Genomic DNA, 20,933 nt, shown 5'->3' with positions numbered 1-20,933 from the left:
TGCTAAAACTGATACAAATAATACCAAGAGAAAATCCAGTGGTAGGAGGAGCAGAGTGAATGGATCAAGGTGGAAGACTCTTTGTTTCCTGTGATCCTTGTATTATTTGTTGAAAGGGAGAGAGTTTCAAATTCTGTCTCTGCTGTTTGCAAGCCGGCTGTCCTGAAAAACAAACAAACAGCGCAGTGCTCATTCAGTAGAAACCTCACTGCTTCTCCAACTGTGGAGCTGCCTTAAAAATGGGACCCTGGTGTGACAAGTTATGGTTCCAAGGGTCTCGGGCTGATTTTTGTGGGTTTATTAATAAAAAAAGAACGTAAATGGTTTATATCAAAATAAGGTCCCATTTCAGAACACAAAGTTGTCTGACCATTTCCCACGCGTGCTCTCACACGTGAACCAGTAGGAGTAACCGCTTCTCAGTGTGGGTGGAGCTCTGTCCCCGCACCCCCCGTTGGGGCTGAGTCGTAGACTGAGATGAGCCTGCTACAGCCTCGGCTGGCAGAGAAGGGTCTTTTAACTCAGGCAATAATTACTTCTGCTTTTCCTAAGACGCATCTAAATGTGCAGCGGCTTCTCCACAACAAACCTATATCTGACTTCACTGTGGGCTGCCTGTTGCCTCCAGGGCCCCATGTACCCTCAGACCCAAGAAGACGTCTCTCTCCAGCCATTTTTAACCAATGGACTCTATCTCTGCTTGACGCTTTGGGAGATGTACATTGCACAGACTTGGGTCAAAAAAGAGAGTGTCATGCGCTTATTTTTCTTGATAGAATTCAGATTTGCCTTACAGAATGTCTCTTAGCTCTGTATTTTCCTTGTCAGTTTAATATGCATAATAATAACACTTGCCACTTATGCATGTCACACTCCACTGTACTCTTTACTCAACTGTATATTGACTTGCAGAGAAACAAACAGAAATTGACCTTCACCAAAAAGGATGGATGTTGATTTCTTATAAAACCATTCTTTGCTCACGGTCAGAATTCAGCGTGGGTGGAATGCTCTTATACGGTAGCCCCTGTTCTCCGGGGGCTCGAGCAGCTTTATTAGCAGTAATTAGGCGAGCCTTAAACAAATCTCTGTGGGGCATGGTAGCCCCAGTGACACTGTTATCATTTTACATAGGAGTCAGGAATGCAAGGCACTGGAATTGACACTGGGGTATGTTGGGATCAGGTAAAAAAAAAAGCCAACTGGTTTAAGTGGGATTTTTTTTCTAAATTACCTGTGGAAATGTTTTCAATGAAAAGTTTAAAAAAAAAGAGGGGATTTGAAAACTGAGAATATTTCAGGTTTTCAAAAACTGAAAAGCAACATTTAAAAAAAAAAGTTGTAAAAAACCAAGATTTTTTTAAAACGAAACTAGATGATTTCAGGAAAATGTTTGTATCCTTTGAAAAGCCATTTTCCATGGCAAAAAAAAAAAAAAAAATGTGGAAAAATACCCAACGTGCTGTACCTGTGAGGGGCAGATGAGGAAGTGGAAAGGAAATCAAAGGAGGGATCTTAGACCTGATCCAAAGCCCAGTAAAATCAGTGGGAATCTTTCCACTGACTTCAGCAGGCTTAGTGCATTTAACTTAAACCAGTAACAGTTGTCCCACAATAGCCTCGATAAGCTGATCTGTATGTTGTATCCTGCTCCTTTCTGTCTTTTCCCTTTGAGACCCAGCACTCTGGGGCACAGACTGCCTGCCTCTGTGTTTGGAAGTGTGAGGCCTCAAATATTTTGGCACTGATAATAATAATAATAAATAATTTAAAAAAATTATTAATAAATAAATAATGAGAGAGAAGTGAAGCAAAGAGTTTAACCGACTTCCCCAAAGCCACACAGTGAATCATAGGCAAGGCTTGAGATAATTCCCAGGAGCCCAGGCTCCCCATTGAATTGACCAGTAGACCATATTACATATAGTTACTATAGAAATCATAGAAATGTAGGACTGGAAGAGACCTTGATGGGTCATCTAGTCCTGTCCCCTGCACTAAGTATTATCTGGACCACCCCTGACAGTGTTTGTCTAACCTGTTTGTAAAAACCTCCAATGATGGAGATTTCACAACCTCCCTAGGTCACCTGTTCCAGTGCCCAGCTACCCTGACAGTTGGAAAGTTTTTTGTAATGTCTAACCTAAATTTCCCTTGCTGCAATTTCAGCCCATTACTTCTTGTCCTGTTCTTAATGGTTCAGGAGAACCATTTTTCACCTTCCTCTTTATAACAACTTTTAAGTGCTTGAAGACTGTTATCATGTCCCCCAACAGTCTTCTCGCTTCCAGAGGAAACAAACACATTTTTTTCAATCTTTCCGTGTTGGTCATGTTTTCTAGACCTTTAATAATGTTTGTTGCTCTTCTGAGGACTTTCTCCAATTTGTCCACATCTTTCCCAAAGTGTGCTGCCTTATTGGTGCTGAGTAGAGCAGAAGAATTACTTCTCGTGTCTTGCTTACAACACCCCTGCTAATATATACCCGAATTGCTTATTTTACAACAGTATTGCGTTGTTGACTCATATTTAGTCTGTGATCCAGTATAACTTCCAGACCCTTTTCTACAGCACTCCTTCCTAAGCAGTCATTTCTCATTTTATATATGTGCCATTGATTATTCCTTCCTAAGTGTAGTACTTTGCATTTGTCCTTACTGAACCTCATCCCATTTATTTCATCCCATTTCTCCAGTTTGTCAAGATCATTCTGAATTTTAATCCTGTCCTCCAAAATGCTTACCAGCCCTCCCAGCTTGGTATCATCCACAAACGCTATAAGTGTGCTCTCTAAGGATGTTATGCACATCATTGATGAAGATATTGAAGAGAACCGGACCCAGGACAGATCCCTGCAGGATCCCACTTGATATGTCCTGCCAGCTTGACTGTGAACCATTGATAACTTACTCTCTGAGTATGGTTTTCCAACCAGCGGTGTGAATCCACCTTACAGTAGGTTCATCTGGTCTATATTTATGTTACAGAAGGTGGCCTGCCTGAGTTGGGGACATGTCACAGAGGTCACAAGCTGGATAGAAAAAGGCAGCAGAATGTGTGCAGAGTCTGTCCAGTGCTTCATTAAATTCTTTTCTCCATCGTACCTTCCCAAGGGTTCAGAAGAGTACATGTAGCCAGTAACGGCCTTTGCATAGCACGATGCGGGCCAGCCACACAAGATATACATTTGCATGCAGAGAAGCATCCCTAATTACTATTTAGCTTGAAAATGCCACATGCTGTCAGAATGACTCCCAGTGACTTCAGCTGGCTTTGGATCAGGCCACAAAGGAGAGATTTGCAAAGGCATGAAGAGCAGTTAGGTGCCCGGTTCCCATCGAGGGAGGTGAGCGCCCAAGTCCCATTTTTGCCTTTGATATTTCCCCCCTAAGTTCCTGAGCTGAGCATTTATTTCAGCAGTAGGATTCCTCTCAGAGTCTACAGACATTGCAGGAGTAATGCTACAGTATGATCAAAGGACGCTGAATGACGGGTGCGTCATTTTTTGCTAAGACAAACTCTACACCAGTCAAGTTATATAGCAGAGCTGCAACCCGATGTCTGTGCTTACAAGTTAACTAGAAATCAGTCCAAAGCCCAGTGCCTGGCGTGTTTCTTTGTTTGCCAAGGGTCAAAAAACCTTGATGTATTAAACAACTTAACACAACACAAAGGATAAGCCCAAACAGTGATTTCTATTGAGGTGATCCCCCCTGAGGTAAATGCGGAGGGAGAGTGAATCAGGAAGTCTGTGTTCTCATTGTTACGTACACTCTGAAGGTCTTCAATGTCCAGTCTTCCAGTGTCTACAGGCTGCACCATTGTGGCACGTGGTAAATCCTGATAGCACCACGAGTCTTGGGGGCAGCACTGCCCTCAGATCACCCTGGCTGCACTTCCCCCAGCACGTACGGAGGCACTGAGCCTTCAGCTCTTTTGTACTGCTGCTAGCCCAGCCTGTCCTCAGCCTGCCCCCACTCCCCACAATGGGAACCTTTCTGCTGCCGCTGGGAGGGTGCGTCCCTCCAGGAGCTGACAGACACGCACTAGCTCTGCTCCAGCTACTGCAGCGTAGCTGAGGCAGCATGAGCAGCAGCGCAGGCGAGCCTCCTGAGTCCAAACCCAGGGGCAGCCAGGTCTGTATTCAGGCAGCTAACCCAAGCTGCCGCCAGCACAACCCCGGCTGCCCTGCTATGTTGAGCAGAGCTCAGGCGAGTCTCTCCCCCGCCCTGGGAAGCACCTCCCAGCTGTAGTGCAGATGTGCCCAGTGTGATAGCGACTATCTAATCCTAGGGCCAGATTTGCAAAGAGCTCAGGGCCAGCCTCTCAAGCACTTAGCACCCAGTAGCTCCCAGTGGGGTACCCATGGCAGGCCTTCCAAAAAGCATTGGGAAGCTCTGCCCACTTCGCTTCTTTCCAAAATGGGAGCTGCATGCTTCTAAAAGTCTGCTGCTTGCAGTTTCATTGGTTATCTGGCCCTTCCCATATGCAAACCCCCGCTGCATTTCCATCAGCAGAGAACACTGGCAATCTATCTGCAAATTGGCAGAGCCGTCCCTAGGGTAGCGCGGATTGGGGCAACCGCCCCAGGCCCCATGCTCTCGGGGACCCTGCTTCAGACTGGGCAGGAGGCGGGCAGCTGCAGCCCTCCCGGCTGGGAGTGGGGACCAGGCGGGTGGGTGCAGCCTGCCTCCCATCTGCATGCTGGACCGGGTGGGAGGTGGGCAGTGGTGTACCGAAGGGACCAGGCCCCCAGGCACCAGCCTGCAGCAGGGCAGCCATCCATCAGGGCCTCCTGCACCCCCTGCCCCCACTGCACATTGTGATGGGGCCGGCCCGGCGCCCCCCCTCCAGGCCGGGGGGTGAAGCTGCCCCATCCAAGCAGTGCAGGAGGAGGTAAGCGGTGTGTTCCCCCCCTGCAGGTACAGAACCCCCACTCCCCGGGACAGCTGGGGGGGTGGCACCATCCCGTGGGAGCTGGGGACCCCTCCTGCCCTGCACCAGGGGGGTGTTTAAGGGTTGGGGGGACCCAAATGCAGGCTTGGCCCCCGGGCACCGGAGACCCAGGGTATGCCAATGGAGCGAGGCGGGGGGCCCACACAGTATGGTTTGCCCCGGGTCCCCTCCCCAGGGATCCATTTCTGAATGCAAAGAATCAAGATTCCAGTCCAGGTTTACCAGAAACATATGATGGGGACTTGTGAGCAGAGCCTGTGCTTTGGAATCTCTGCAGATGCCGTTGCTGGCACTGAAGTGCAGAGAGACAGAGCCATTTGTCCTGTGCAGAGTTGTGCCTGTGCGTTATGCATGCGGAGCGAGTAGTCTCCTCTGTCACTGGCCATAAAAGATTTGTCTAAGAGGGAAGGTGGCCCTAAAACACCATCGCTGGAGATTAATATGGAGTGATTAATTGGCTGGTGCGGTAAAGCACAGCGGCAACATTTTGAGAGACATTATCTGCTGTCCTGTTTGAATTAAGAATTCATAATGACACAAATCATTCTGGGGACTTGTTTTGCTTTAAGTTATACTGTACACAAATTATCTGGCCAGAGAAGCTGATTAATGTCATGGAATCGGAGAGCACAGCAGACAATACATCTCCCTCTCTAGCTCATCTTTTTTACCTTCCTACTTACCAGCATGCCCAAAGCATGGTCTGCCGGATCAGGCACCAGCGGGGTAGTCAGGCAGTCTGGATTCTATCCCTGCCTCTGGGCTTCCTGTGCAAGACACTCCACTGTTCTGTGCCTTTGTTTCCCAGTCCATCAGACAGGGAAATGATATTACACCGCTGTAAAAGGCTTCGAGATTGAAGGATAAAAAGCCCCATGCAAGATAAATAGTATTATCCAGGGAACATCTAATGTACCCTTCACCATAGAGTTGAGGCACCTCACCAATCTCTGCTCTGTAGTTTCCTGGCTATATAATTAGCTCGTTCTTATTCTACGGACCATTAGAAATTTGATTTCTTCTCTTTGCGACCACATGTGAAAGATCCACTTTCTACTCAAGCTTTGACAAGTATCAGGGTGGGATAGGTGTCAGTTCTTTATTGGAAGGGATGGAGCTACAGAAACCTGGAAGAGACGTCATAAAGTTCCCAAGTCTGCTAGATTCTTTGGGAGAGACCTGTCTGCGTGTGTTTCCAGAGCCAGACCTGTCTACACGGGCTTCCTGAAAAGACTGAGTTGCACTTTGCATAATATTTGCATAAAATCTTCATTCCCCACACAGAGCAAGTACAGTATAACATCAGCACGGCACTGTGCCCTGAACCACAACTGGGCATCGTTCCTGAAGTGCCCAGGCCCTGGGGTGAGCCAGCTGGGACAGAGCAGAATATGATGCTGGGCTTCTCAGAAGGAACAAAGACAGTGGGCTTGATCTAACCTGGGCCTGGTTTTATTCTGGTGTAACTCCAATCACCTCAGCAGCGTGATTCCTGACTTACATTAGGGTCAACGAGGTTAGAGTCAAGTTTGAAGAGAGCTGGTCATGGAGAAGGGGGAAGCTTCCTGCCAACCAGCCTGAAAGGCCACTTGTGTCCATCTCCCTCTGACCAAGGCGTTCTGCTGCGCTGTGCTGGGGAAGGAAAGAGACTCCAACCTGGAGAAGTGGGGCAACGCTCAGGCATGTTGGCCTGGTGGGAAGGTTATTGTCACTATCACTGACTCCTGGGAGCGCTAATGGCCACAAGTGCTCAGGACCACAGCTTAACGTGGCCAGAAGACAACCCCTCCAGCAGCACAATGGGGGATTAGCTCAGAGCTGACTCGGTCTCTCATTCCACCAACTGAATTAACACCACTTACTGTAGCAACCAAATGCTCCTCGATGGCCTCGTATGCCATGTTCTGACCCAGTCTGTCTCTGCTTAGCTTGTGAGATTCATCAGGATCACACAGTACCACTTGCTATGGCTGCAAGCTGCGGAATGAGCTATGACACATCAACCCCAGTCAAATTAGGTTCACGAAGTAAGAGCATAGCTTTCCTGATTGGAATGGAGTAGAGCTGCAGGGACTGGAATGCGACCAGACCAAAAGTGTCAAGGGAAGAGTCAGGCTGAGCATTTTGAGCTCTTGCAAAACTCAGTGCGCCTCCTCCCTCAAATGCCACCTGGCTCTGAGAGGGAGCCTCTGACACACAGCGTTCCACCATGATTTCCTACCACTACAGACACTCGGAGAGAGCAGAGGTGGGAACAAAAGCAGAGGTGGGAACAAATGAAAGTAGCAAGAATGATTGGGGAAACGGACAGCACAGTGGGAGGTGATCACCGCAAAGACAGCCACAATGCAATGCTATTTGTCTGTATGCAGGATGCTTAACAGACAGCATCCGAGCCAGTTCCCAGAGTGGATATCTTGGAGGCTAGTGAGAAAAGGAGGAAGATTTTCAAGTGAGGATGTGACTCGATATCTCAGAGATAGCTGCAGAAAGATGAGACTATATGCATGAGAGTAACCTTCCCCCTAAGTGCAGTGAGCCAGCAGGAGGAGACAGAGAGATGATCCTGTTGGGATGAACAGACTATGCAAGTGCAATGGAGTGGGAACACATGGCAGAGTGTGGAGCAAGACCATGGAGAGATCCAAGGCTAGTTTGCAATAGATTCTGGGATAGAAAGCCAAGGAAGATAGGGAGGGTGGCCGAGGACGGAGGAATGTGTTCCGGCTCATGCCAGCGAAGTCCTATTCTCAGAGCTATGCTGATGTCATGAATGTTGCTTGCAGAAACAAAATGGGGATAGCGTGGTTAGCAGTGTGACAGACATGGCAGTTTCCTGCAACACCCTGAACAAAGCTTCCTGAGTTAAGTTTAAGTATTGCAGGAGTTCATGGTATGAAAAATGCCAAGGTTTCGGTATCATTGGGGAATTGTGTGTAGCAGCTTTAGGGGGAGACGTGACTAACATAAACCCTGGGAAGGCATACGCGCTTCACAAGACTATTTGAAACAATGGGCCCGACAAGACTGAACTGTTCAAGGTAAGTGGGTTTCCCCTGAAGAGGGACCTTTGTCTGCTGATCACCTGTAACATGAGGGCAAGACCAGAGACCCAAACTGTACGAAGGGTGACTTACAGATTCAGGGGGGTGCGTGTTCTGACCCATGTGGGTTATGAACTTATAACCACAGCAAAACCCCTGTGTGGGGTGTGAAGGACTGATTTCTACCAAAGCCCATCCTGGAGCGGTGGTGATCTCTGTAATATGTTTTATCTGTCATGCTTTCACCTTCAGAATAAATGTGCTTGCTTAGAAAGGGCTGTGCGGTAACTAATAACTGTGGCAATTACGCTGCTCATAGCCTCGGAGGAGAAAAGCAAAGCAGGTCTGCTAAGGCAGTCTGACTTGCTGGTGAATTCACACTGTAGGCAGGGAATTGTGCAGCCTGGAAATCCCCAGATCAGGAAGGAGAGAGATGCGCGTGTCTGTCCAAGAGAGGGGATGGCTGGGGAGCTGAATGCATAAGAGGGGGTCTCCTGGGTGGACTGTAGAGGGGGAATACAGGTGCAGTTTCCCTGAACTGTGACAGGCAGGTTAGCTAGAGTTAGGGAGGGAACCAGTGTCCTCCTAAATGCAAAACAGTTTGGAAAGAAAAGTGATCTCTAAACTTCTATAAGGAAGAGCAGCCCTGGAGAGCAACCCCCCCAATCAAACCTATTCATGAGCACAACTGGCCAGCTTACCAGCTGACATGAATTGTCATGGCTTTGCTGACTCATACCTGCTGATCCTTCATGTTAACAAACTGCCTCTCCTCCTCCCTGGGAAAACACTGTGCAATGCCAGCTAGGAAGTCAGCTTTGAACTGCAGGTATGTTTGATAACTAGGAGAAAGTTTTCCCTAAGATAGTAATGGATATTCACACAGATTTGTTTAAAGTTTGTTGCAGAAAAATTGCTTTGTGTTACTGTACAGTCACTGATGATCATATAATAATCAGAGGTAATTTGTTACTGGATATTAATTCTAGACTTACAATGTTGCATCAATCCAGGACGTAGAGACAGTGTGTATTGTTGATGTATTCTCTAAGTCCTTGCAGTGACCTCAAAATTTCCAGATAATTCATTAGGCTTTTTGGCATATAATTTTTTTTAAAGAAACTGCAGTCTCTCTGATCTAAGTGGGGAGAGCACAGTGGGCATTTGTTTTATGGGGGCTGCTGAATTAGTTAGAAAAAGTGAGTTATCCCAGTTTGGTGACTCAGTTAGAATAAAACACCATGCAGGAAACTGAAGTCAGATGTTACTTCGCCAGTTGAAAATTAAAACAAGTGTTCAATTAACCCTGCTAAAATGTATAGGAAAACAAATGGGTTTGCAATCTAAAACTGAAATTTAGCACCTAGACCTGGCCAAATTAAAATGTCGGGGGTCTTTTAGGACTCTGGCAGATCTTTACTGGGGAGAGTGGTTTGTATTTTCACTACATAAAATGTGGACAATTGGGCAAGTGAAAACCAAAAAGTATTCTAAAAGGAGGGGTTTTTTTATGGTTGGTTTAGGAGGCTGCCAGAGCTGGTCAAAATATTTATTCAGTGAATTTAAAGGGGTGAAGGGAGTTGATGGTGAAGAAAGGGGGGATTTTATGGATGTTTTCATTATTGACAATTCTTCAGTCAACTCTTCATGCAAATAAACTTCAGCCTGTTCCCTGTATGTACTCATCACCTAGTCCCTCTTTGACATTCAGACTGTGGGACTGATCACCAGAATCATGTGGTACTGTTCACCGCCCCAACTGAGTGATCATATGTATGTAGCTTCCTGCATGAGTATCTGTTCTTGTGTCAACACATGTATTTACATGTGAACAGGAAATTTACACAAACACACAGTTCCCCCAGATCTTCCAGCTGAACAGTGAATCTATCTCACTTCTTTGCACTACGGTTCATGGGTACATTTTCGCTGGTTTGTCCAGTTGTAGGTGGGGGCTGTGCTAATTTACATTCTGTCATGCAGATGAGGTGCAAAATCAAAGTCCTGATCACTTCTGCTCACCAAAGAGACCATCAAACTTTTTGCAAAAGTAGGGATGTTAGACACACTATCCTGGCCAAATTTCTACAAAGGGAACTACATTCTGCCTCTCTCAACTCCAGCATTTTCAATTTGCCTAAGGGTAAAAATCTTCAAAAGCACCTAAATGACTTAGGAGCCTGAGTCTCATTTTCACAGGTGACTTACAGAGCCTAAATCCTGGTGGCTTTCAACTAGACGTAGGCTTTTTCCTCACTTTTGAAAAGGGGATTTAGGTTGCTAAGTCACTAGTGAACATTTGACCCTAAGTATTCTTCTAGGCTTCTTGACCTAAACGTCTCCGGTGTTTGTGTGGGTTGTTGTAAAGCTGCTTGCAGTGTTGTTGTAGCCATGTTGGTCCCAGGAGACGAGAAAGACAAGGCAGGTGAGGCACATTGTCAGATGCTGGTTACTGTCTCCAGACCTGAAAAGAGCTCTGTGGCACTCAAAAGCTTGTCTCCTCCACCAACAAAAGTTGGTCCAATAAAAGATTTTACTTCACCCACCTTGCCTCTCTCATTGTACAGCTGCATGTCAGTGGCGGGAGAACTGAGTTCTCTGTATATCATCTGGGAAATGCTTTCAGCCTTACAGATGTTCCATGCCCCAATCCTGCAAACACTCAACTTTCCACGTACATAGTCCCGTTGAACTCAAGGCCATACCCATTTGCATAAAGTTCAACACAGATTTAAGGGTGTGCAGGATGGGGTGCTAAACACCAGAGGCATTACCACTGTTGTTTGCAGATTGGTTATGTCATTTGGTTACCTTACTGGTAGGAACATGCATTCTCCATGACATTTCCTTATGACTTGCAGAGATGGATCGGACGTTAGCATCTGTATGTACATAGAGCTCTTCTCACCGGCATCATTACTTCACAAAGTGCCATTTCGAAAGAAAGGAGGGCCCACTAGACCCATGTTCTGCAGATCTCTGATGCTTACTAGTAGAGCCCTGCACAAATACAAAATTTGCATCCGGAGCTGATCTGCAAAAATGAACCATGCAGCCGCATCCACGGATATAAAGCAGGTATCTGCAGATTTGCAGGGCTCTACTTACTAGGCAGATCTCACACATGAGAAGCTGGAAGTGGGATGCTGGCCCTGCAGGTCCACAGACACGGATCTCATAAGCAATTGAGTTGAAAGGGGCAGCTGTGCTTTAGTAGAGTGAGCATGAGGCTTGGAGCAAGAAGATTTAGATCTAATCCTGACACACCCAGGCTCTGGGCCCATCACCTATGGCTTTGCTGTGCTGAGCACTCTGAGTTAGTGCTTTCAGTGGTGAGAGTTGAGGGTTCTTGGTAGCTGGCAGGATCAGGCCCTCGCTGTCTCTGCCTATTGCTATTCCACCTTATGCATGGTGATAGCCGTGCTTACCTGCCTGTGTAAAGTGCCTTGAGTTTCAGGGATGAGAATTGCTCTGTTTGGTGCAGGGAAATGTTACTTTAAAAAGCTCAGGAAAGAGAGAAATTGCTCAGTAACTCAGCACTGGGATTTCCCACAGAGCAAAGGGAGCTTGCTGCACAAATCCTATTGAAACTTACTCGGCAAGGGGTGCTTAACTCCCTTTGGTGCTTTGGAAAATCCCAGCCTAGATGCATCACGAAGAGTATCCAAAGGACCTTGGCAGATGGCTGTTGTTGCAATCAGCTCCCCACCCCTGCCTGAAATGTCACCAGTTGGGTGGGCGTTAACTTAGCTGCTGTTTTTAATTTCCAGATCCCTTGTTGTATATGATTAGGGACGATCGAGCCTCTGGGTGTGATGAACATCAAACTCCTAGATGTTCATCTGGATATTGAACTACTGGATATTTTTTTGGTTTGTTTCCTCCTGAAATGGAACAGGGTTTTTAAAATGAAGGTAACTGGTATTCCTGCTTTCTTCTGGTGCCATAGCTGGGAGCTGACAGGTCCTGATGATCTCTTCTTGATTTGAAATTGTGGTACCAATGGACACAGTCCCGTGAGATACGTTTTCTAGGGCCCACCCATGGTAATGTTTCCCCTGAGGAGCAGTCCCCCTGGGCCCTCTCTCTGTTATTCTTTTCAAATGCAAATAAGCTACTAAGAATCCAGTCAAATCCACGCTGTCTGCTATTGGTGCTTGCCTGAAACACCTGCACCTCCGAGAACAGAAAGGAAAGTTCAGTGTCAAGTTTGGTTTCAGTATTAAAAAAAAAAAAAAAAAAAACTGAGCAGCAGTGTGTGTCTGCAAAGCTTTTCAATGAAGCTAGAGAGAAAGGAATTCCTGATCCTGAACCCAGTCGTATTCACAGTTCTGTGAATCTCTTCTTGGACACAGGTCCGTTCTCAAAGGCCGTGGAGGTGAACGGGGCGTGTTCTGTGGTTGCACTGTGGCTGTTGAAGAGGCGGGTGCTGCTGGTCACGTAGCCTCTCCTGGAACTCCCTTCAGGAGAAATATTTCTGAGGTGCAAGACTATTCAGAATGATGCAAGTGCCCCGCTTCTGCCATCTCAGCTCCTCCCATCTCTGGGCCCGGCCAGGCTGTCCCAGCCAGCAGCGTGGCTCAGTGCAAAGCCGTTTTAGCTGTCAGGACTTTGTGCAGGCATAAAGGTGTCCATGCTGGCAGATTCTAGGCTCCCAGGTGCTGTTCTGTGATTCGGGGAACTGATCCTGCTTTGAGCAGGGGGTTGAACTAGATGACCTCCTGAGGTCCCTTCCAACCCTCATCTTCTATGATCCTGCAACTGGAGCCAGGGTCACCTTTTCAAATCCTGAGTTCTGCACATTGCATGGACTGATCACGTCCAGTTCCTTTCTACCGCTTGTGCTCCGAGACAAATTTCCAACAGTGCCCACAGCTTTGCAGCATTCCTGACCTTCTCAAGTTTTGTACGTAGTTTTATTCTGGAGTTAATTAGCTAGCTTAAGAGTATTAGTTCAGTTAGGGTTTGGGGTTCCCTCCACTCCCACGTCACCCCCTCTGTCTGGGGCATCTATTATGCCCAGGATTCCTGGCTTCGGGTGCTGTGTGGCCTGCCCCTGGGTCATCCCAGTTAGCAATCCCTGTGCCTCCTGCCTCCGCGAGTCTCCTATCCTGACCCAGTGCGAGATTTGTCACTTTCCCAGCTCATACTTGACATTCCTGTGGGTCGCATCTTGGTAGGCATCTGGTGGAGCTCCTTTTGAGGTCACAGCCCAAGGCAGAGGCATCTGACCCCACTGCACAAGTCCCACTCCTTCCCATTTGCTGCTATTAACCCCCAGTCTCCCCATTCCTGTCCATGCATCTCTGCAGAAACACTCTTTGATTACTCTTTATGGTCACATCAGCCTATGTTTCAGACCTGCAGTTGCCCCCGTCCTGTCAGCAGATGTACAAGACACTTCCGCTGGCTCCCTCAGCTCATTGCAGCTGGCTCAAAGGACTGACAGAATGCCATTGGAGGAGTCGTTCTCTCAGCAGTGTAAATGAGGAGTAGTCCACAGAAGTCAGTGTGTTACACTGGGGTAAAACCTGTGGAAGTGAGAGTACAAATGACCTCAGGGAGTGGTTTTGAAAAGGATAGTACTTATCGCATTGTGTGATCTCCTGTGAGATGGGGGAAACCAAGGACAGTGCTAAATAATGTTAAGGATGAAGCATGCCTAACAGGGTAAAAGCTACCACTGTCTCACATTGTGCCCCCTCCTATCCCTAGGGAAAAGCCTCTGTCCAAATGGCCTGGTTGGAGGACCCCAGGAGACCACTGTGTTGCAGCATCTTTGAGATCCATGGCTTCTTTGATGCACAGATTCCCACGCTTAGGGATGCTGGGATGAATTCTCCTCTCACAGCAGTGCAAATCAGGGCTAGCGCCAGTGGAGTGGATCAAGATACCTTGGCATAAAACTGGTGAGAGAGGAGAATCCACACCTTCATTAGTTTTAAAGCGACTTCCAGTGTTCAGGGAAAGCAGGTAAAAAATAAACCAAATATTTCAAAGCAACCCATGCTCCTCCCAGACACAAGGCCTAATCGGAATTGGCAGACCCATCATCCCGGGTATCACAGAACAAGTGGGTCGGATTTTCAAGGTGCTGAGTTTTTGCAACATGCATTAACTTCAGATGGAGCTGTGACTGGTCAGCGCTTCTGAACACCAGTGATGATTCAGAGCTTTTATCTACTCTGAGCTCTTGCATAACACAGGCCCAAGAACTAGACTCAGTGATGCCTGCATCCAGCCCAGTCTCTGAGAGAGAGCAGATCTTTTAATAAGACACCTAGTGTTGATTTAAAGACTTCAAAAAATGAAGGCTCCACCATGTCCCTAGGTAAGTTGTTCCAGTAATTGGTTACCATCTGTTAACAATTTGCACCTTATTTCTAGTCTGAATTTGTCTAGCTTCACCATCCAGCCACAGGATCTTATTATCCCTTTTCCTGATAGGTTAAAGAGCTGTCTACTATCGGAGATCTCTTCTCCATGTAGGTACTTGTAAACTGTAGTCAAGTCACCACTTAATCCCTTTTCTATAAACTAAATGATAGAGCTTCTTAAGCCTCTCCCTATAAGGCATGTATTCCAGACCTTGAATCATTGTGGTGCCTCAGAGAGAATGGTCCTGTCATGGCCTGCAGTGCGCATGCCCTCTGAGCTGCAGACAGATCGGAGCAGAAGTCCATAAAATGACTTTTCTTTTTCTCTAGTCAGCATGTGTCTCTGCTTTCCTGGTATTTCAGCAGTTTTTTTCTGTGTCACCATGTGTTTCTTCTGCCATCAAGGAAACTCCCTGGAGACATTTAGAGGACCGTGGGATACTAAGTGGGGATTATGAGAAGGAGCAGTCAAATGGCTTTGGGATATGAGACACCAAGGGAAAGGAATTATGTAAAATCATTAAGTCTTGCTGTAGTTTGCCGAAATAGAAAAGGATTTGATATTATACAGCACCTTTCAAACTCCAGGAGTCTCAAAGCGCACCTCACAGAGTCAGGCGTTAGATTTATCTCACACAGAGCATCACTAGTAAACTAACAGCCTTTATGTACATAATTATGCAGAATTTTGAACATGGCAAAATAACATTTTTCTCTAATCTCATTTTTGTAAACAGCTGAATTTTGACTGAAATTTTCTCCAAAAAAAAAAATATATATATATATATATATATAGTTGCCCTGAGGCAGACACCTGGCATCGAAAATGTCAGCTCAAATGGTTAAAGTATGGAAAAGTTATTAACATAGAGGGTGAGATGATGGGACTTGTCAGGCAACCTTACCAAAGGAGAGCTACCTGTCCTTCCAGTAACAATGCAGAGCCAATGGTGTGCAGTGAAGAGCAGGTCGGAACATTTCTGGCAATTCCATTTTCCTGAAAACATTTGAAAACTTATAGTTTTGTTCCAAGAAGAAATTTTGGAACCAATTTTGAAACCTCAAAAATTGCTGCAAAATGGACATTGTTTCTCTTGTAGCAGCTCCAGTGCCAGGTACCCATTGAACAGGGACAATGTGAGACCTGTCTCAGTGGGAGAGACGTGTTGGCTAAGACTCAGGGGGATTAGGTCCTATTCTTTACACAATGGAACAAAACTGTGTCGTAAGTTCCATCAATAAAACTGCCATCAAAGTCCCCTTCACCAGTCTCTCCCAGCTCCTTAGAGGCCTTGCAGCATGTTCTGATGGTAACCAGCCCAAGGTGATTGAGTTCCCAGTGCGTGGGTTTGAATGGAAGATACCCTATTAGTAGCCCCCCTTTGAAAGAAGCCTCCTCCACGAGGTGTTGACAATCCATACCAGTAATGGATCTGTTTTCCCCCAGGAACCTTCTCTACTCAGACAGAATGTGGGTCTCCTTCAATTTCAGGTGAGGGTTCCCCTCTCCTGTTAGGCCTGGGGCCTGTTGTTGGAGACTGCTGCCACCAGGGAGTTTTCAGTGGGCTCTGAGGGAAATTATTGTTTCTTGAACTTATTCCTTTTTTGGCCCTTGGCAAAGGAATAATGTCAGATTCCCCCTCCTCAACTCTCATCCCAAGCACTAGATCAGGAGTGTGCCAAACTGCATGAGTTGAACCAACAGTCTCCTGGGATAGCCCCATCGCTGCCGTGGTAGTCATGAAATCCTGGGCTGCTTCAGAAGACTTGTGATCCATGTGGACTTTGAAGTCACTGAGCACTATCCACTTCAGTGACGGCTGTGCCACCATGATGAGGAATCTCTTGGAGGGACTTTGCTGTGCAACAGTGGGGAGGCATTTCTCAAGGACCAGCCTCGCTTCACCATGTCCCAATACTTGCATGCATACCCAGTGCAGAGGTGGGAGACATTGCCATTTTACGCTGGTTACAAGTAGCACAGCCGTACCACGTGTGACTACATTTACCTGGGAAGGGCACACAGAGGACAGTGTCACCTCTGTACACTACTTCAGCATGACGCCTTGCTGTGTAGCTAGATCTCACAACCTTCTGGACTGCAGATGGCCATGCTGGCTGTAGCTGACCGTTTGCCTTGTTCTACAGGGCCGTGCTTTGCTGCTTTCAGAAGCCAGTAAGTGCATGTTTTTCCCTGTATCTCATTGAAGACTTGTGGGAATTATTTGGCGTTCACTTGATGTGCTTCTATCCTGGTGTCCTTTGGGACACCTGCTGTAAATAAAATGTTGTATTTCCATTTGTAGGGAGTGGAAGTTAAATAATACAAACAGCAGCTGAGATCTCTAGATGAGAAGGTTTTGCAGAGGCATAATTGGAATGAATTGAAACACTGCGGGGGTTGTAGAACAACCCGAGAAATCTGGCAGAGAGCTGGATTTACAGCTGTGCATTATATTCCTGAACCTTCAGGTAACAGCTCTCTGAATAACTTGTGCTGGTGAGCTTTAGGGCAGCTGTGCACAAAGATTTGCCTGGTGAACATGCCCGGATGCATGTAGCCAAAGGTGGTGTGGGATCTGGAACAAAGATCCAGCTCAAGAAAGTTTGTGCATGATCTTTACATCCAGTGGCTGCGTGCAACTGTGGAAGGGGCCATAGATTCATAGAGTCCATGGTTAGTTACTCTCATTTGTTAAAAATGTCTGGCTTCTGTCCATTCTAAATGTATCTAGCTTCAACTTCGTGTTATACCTTTTGAAGCTAGTTTGAGAACCCATTATTAAATGTTTGTCCCCCATCTATATACACTTATAGACTGTAATCAAGTTACCCCTTAACCTTCTCTTTGATAAGTTAAATGGATTCAGCTCCTTGAGTCTCTCACTATATGGCAAGTTTCTTAATCCTTTATTCTTTCTCCTGGTTCTTCTCTGAACCAGCAGGTATGGCTTAGTGCCATAGAGCTGCTGGGAAATGGTGCAGCAGCCCCAAGGGGGTTTGGGAACATGACAGAATGGATAGCTGGACTCCTTGGATGCTAAGTGTGTAGGGCAGAGGTGGGGGGGCTTTTGGGCAATAACTCACCTGGGCTGAGACAGACTTCTGGGTCTACGCACACACCCACCTGTCTGGGTCCCAGAGATGCAGACAGATCAGCAGCAACAGGCCAAGAGAAGTAACTCTAATATGTTAGGGTTTCATCTTCCATAACCAGTACCGTCTGTAGCTGAACTTAGAGCGAAGCAGCTCTGCTTTCGGCAGGGTTGGTCTAGCCGGGCGTATGTTCTGCTGAACATGTATTTTGTGGTGTGGTTGCCCACCTGCTGTTAGCTAAACTTTGCTGTGATGTCAGATATCTGGACTTTCTCCTGTGGGTTGTGACAGGGACACTTGCTGGCAGATAGACCAAAGAGACGGGAGCTGTCTGAACAGGAAGCAGAAGCAGGAGAAAAGGACCCACATTCTGTTCCCTGCCTGTGGTACAAAGTAGTTTAGCTCCTGTAGCGTGTTGGGCCTGGTGTGAGCGTGGCTGGGAAATGCTGAGTGGCTTGTGACATAGAGAAGGTCAGAGCAGATGATCTGATTGTCTGAAACTTTTTGGCCTTAAGCTCTGTGACTTGAGTACTCAGTTAAAGGTGGTGCAGTTGCAATGCCCCTCCCCTCCCCTAATAGTGCCGAAAAGTGACTCCGATGGGCCAGCCTGGACATGGGGAGAACTGAGTAAACTGATGGGTGCAAAGCTGGTCTCAGGGTGGTTACTTGCCAGCGGAGTGTAGAAGCAAACCTCCAGATGCTGGTGTGTTTGCTGCACCAGATCCCAGCGCAAGGGAACGAGCTCCGATACTAACTGACCTGACAGTGTGTCATGAGAGAGGGAAACGCAGGAGGCTTGACAGACCAGGCTTGTGTTTAACTGGACAGGGCATTTTTGGTGACTGGATTCCCCAAACACCTAGCAAGGACTTTTCTTCTCAGGAGCTAGGCAGCCTTCGATCCTGATGGTCCCACTATCGCAGCTCATGTGTCTTGCAAACTCCATGGCACGGCGGGAGGCACTGCTGGCTCTGCCTGCATCCCAGGCAGTGAGGGAAGATCTTATCAGAAAAGGGCTGGGCGTGTGGGGGTGGAAGCAGCGAAGACCAACCAACATCACCATCCTGGTGAAACCGAGGAAGAGGACAAACATCCCCTCTGTGTGATGAGACAGCAATGGAAAGGGGGCAGGGAGCGAGACAGGAGCTGCTGCGTCACATGGAGGCGGGGAGAGAGACAATAATTCTGATGTTCTGTTTGCCTCAGTACAACTCCTAGTGGCAAATGTGCAAGAATCATGCATGGATGAAGCAAGGATCTATTATTCCAGGTGCAATGCCAGGCTCGCCCCTGAGGAAGGGCATTTGTGCACCAGGCCTGTGTCATCCTTGTATTTTTCTGGGAAGGGTGTGAGGAGGGCACTGAGTCCTGTTGTATCAGAGCATCTAGACTTGCCCTGCCACGTTTCCTTCATGCTGTCAACCTCTGATCATTGTGCTGTGACAATTGTGGGGTTCTCTGACACCATGCAGTGGTGCAGCTCCTCAGGACGAGGTACCACTGAGCGAAGAGGCTGGTCTCCGAGTGAGGGGCAGTCTCAACACTGGCTGTCACCCACCCGGGAAGTCTGGCTTATCCCTCTGTCCCTCAGAGCTGTTCTCTTGCCGTGAGTGTGTCGTTGCACCTGGCCATTTGGTTCTTCTGGATGCCTCTGATACCGCAATACCATTTTGAAACACTAGGGAGCCATGCCCTGTACAGGATCCACCCCTTTATCTTCTCGGCTAGGAAACCCCACTGGCTGAAAGAAGTTCTCCAGAGTCGTATTCCCCAGAATCTACCCTGCAGCCATGGGACGAACTGTATATCAGGTCACACACCTGGTGGAGACTGATTTTAAAATCTGATTGAATTCCTGATGTCAGAGGGACCTGTCAGTCTAGCAGGTGAAGTGACTGTGTTTAGGTTAATTCAGGTGGTTGGCCGATAAGATAATGCAGTGCAGAGAAGGCAAACATTTGCTACTTTGTTTGCTGTGTGACTAATATAACTGGCTTGGATTCCTTCACTTCCTCCAGCTTTGTCCATAAATGTTTCATCCTGTTCAATGCTGCAATAAATGGAGGTATTTTGTCTTCATCATGCTGAAGTGCAAGAAGCAGGGGAGGGCTGCTCTTGAAGAATATTGAGACCAATTTTGCAGACCCAAGAGGATCTAATAATTTAGGTTAGCATCAAAGTGATGGAGTTCTTGCCTGGTTTTCTCCTAAGGCATTGTAGAAATGCCGTGTGTGCTCACACCCACGCTTACCTCGGACCCACAAATCAATCCATCTGGCGCGTGGCCCCTCGCACTATGGAATCTACACAGTCAAGGAGCACAACAGCCCAACATGCCAGCTGTTCATCTGGCTCCATTCCCATGGGCCAGGCAAATGGGATTTTCTGCGTCTCTTTAGACATGGTGTTATCTCACCATCACTGTTGTGAATTACTCCTATCAAAAACGCTCAGTTATGACAGGTGAGAGACAAGAGGACTGATCATAAGTGAAAAATGCCATGTTATTTGCCAGTCAGTTTTGGGCAGGTTGGAAGGTAAAATGGGGCTAAGGGAAAGGTCTCTTCGGTTGCCCGGAATCAAGCCTTTTTAACTGTAACACTTTCCATGGTGCCATATAAGTTTCTGGCTGTCGAGCTGTGTAAGCCTGATCCTATTGCCCTACTGCCCTAGCCCCAGTGATGGCAGTGGCCTTACTCTTGATGCACACCAGAGAGAGAAGAGAATCAGGTCCCATGTGTAGAAAATATAAAGGGTGAGTCAATGCCACCGTGTAATGTTTATTTGTGGTTTAGTGGCAAGTTCCCTATTACCTGATCTAACTTGCTCCTGAATCTCTGCAGCTCTGGTGCCTCCATCTCACACAATAAGACACACAGGTACATTGGCATGGGATATCTCAACCCACTAGCGCTAACCAGAACCAGGCAAAATTCTTTGGTTGAAATATTTTTGGCAAAAAAATGCACCATTCAGTGACACCAGAACATTTTGTGAATGTGTGTCAGTTTTGCCATATTTTTTCAATTTTAAAAAGTCTAAAAAACACCCCCAAACATTTCACTTCCACGTCTTCGAACTGAAATGTTTTGATTATCTTTGTTTGAAACATCTTTGTGTTAAAATTTTCTTTCCTTTTATTAAAGAACAATAAAAAATACTTTGAAAGTGGTCAAAATTGGAAAAAAGCATTTTGACTTTATCAAAACAAAATATTTTGTTCAACCTAAAACATTTTCTTTCTTTTCAATTCAAAAGAAAGAAAGTTCAGGTATGGTTTGACTTAAATCATTCCCCCCCCCCCCCCCCAATTTTTGGAATTGCCAATGAACCAAAAAATCCATTATTTGCCCAGCGCTAATGCTGATGATTCACAGGAAGCTTGTCTTTACCTTCTCATCTTTGTACTCACAGCACTGTGATGTGATGTGGTGGTTAGAAATGTTGATGGAGAACCACA

At 46.8% G+C, this 20,933-nt stretch overlaps 1 protein-coding gene and 1 long non-coding RNA gene across 2 annotated transcripts in view; both read left to right on the top strand.

The window, feature by feature from the left end:
* The window catches only part of SHISA6 (shisa family member 6), a 329,086-nt gene that overhangs the window by 121,548 nt on the left and 186,605 nt on the right, over positions 1 to 20,933 (top strand). The gene's annotated exons all lie outside the window — the stretch shown is intronic.
* Positions 8,714 to 20,933, top strand: part of LOC137152794 (uncharacterized) — a 44,086-nt gene continuing 31,866 nt past the window's right edge. Inside the window, exon 1 of the long non-coding RNA XR_010919606.1 lies at positions 8,714 to 8,829. This is a non-coding gene — a long non-coding RNA (uncharacterized lncRNA). The remainder of the gene's footprint in view (positions 8,830 to 20,933) is intronic.

The sequence above is a fragment of the Emydura macquarii genome, unplaced genomic scaffold (genome assembly GCF_026122565.2).
Source record: "Emydura macquarii macquarii isolate MOO-44397 ecotype Brisbane River unplaced genomic scaffold, CSIRO-AGI_Emac_v2 contig_1230, whole genome shotgun sequence".
In the NCBI taxonomy this organism is placed as follows: Eukaryota; Metazoa; Chordata; order Testudines; family Chelidae; genus Emydura; species Emydura macquarii.
The sequence above is the reverse complement of the archived record's forward strand: the minus strand, read 5'-3'. Positions and strand labels throughout refer to the sequence as shown.